This window comes from Penaeus monodon, chromosome 21 (assembly GCF_015228065.2).
Source record: "Penaeus monodon isolate SGIC_2016 chromosome 21, NSTDA_Pmon_1, whole genome shotgun sequence".
NCBI classification, from domain to species: Eukaryota; Metazoa; Arthropoda; class Malacostraca; order Decapoda; family Penaeidae; genus Penaeus; species Penaeus monodon.
Window position 1 is genome coordinate 1,379,764 of NC_051406.1, and position 264 is coordinate 1,380,027.

A 264-nucleotide genomic window follows, 5' to 3' on the forward strand; every position below is an offset into this window, starting at 1 on the left:
CACGAACTTATTACAAATAAAATAACAGATAAATAAAGTGAAATTCTCCTTCTTTTCCACTGAATGCAAAATTGTGCACTAAATCTTGTTTTTCTAAGTCCAAGACAATAAGCAAAAGTGTGCAAACTCAAATCTGAAAACAAAACAAAAAAATTGACATTATTTTTTAAAAAATTTATCTCGTGCTTTTTCTATTTCTATTTTCCTAAATTTTTCGTTATTCCTGGTTATTTGTTATTGGACGAAATGATAATGTCTAAAACA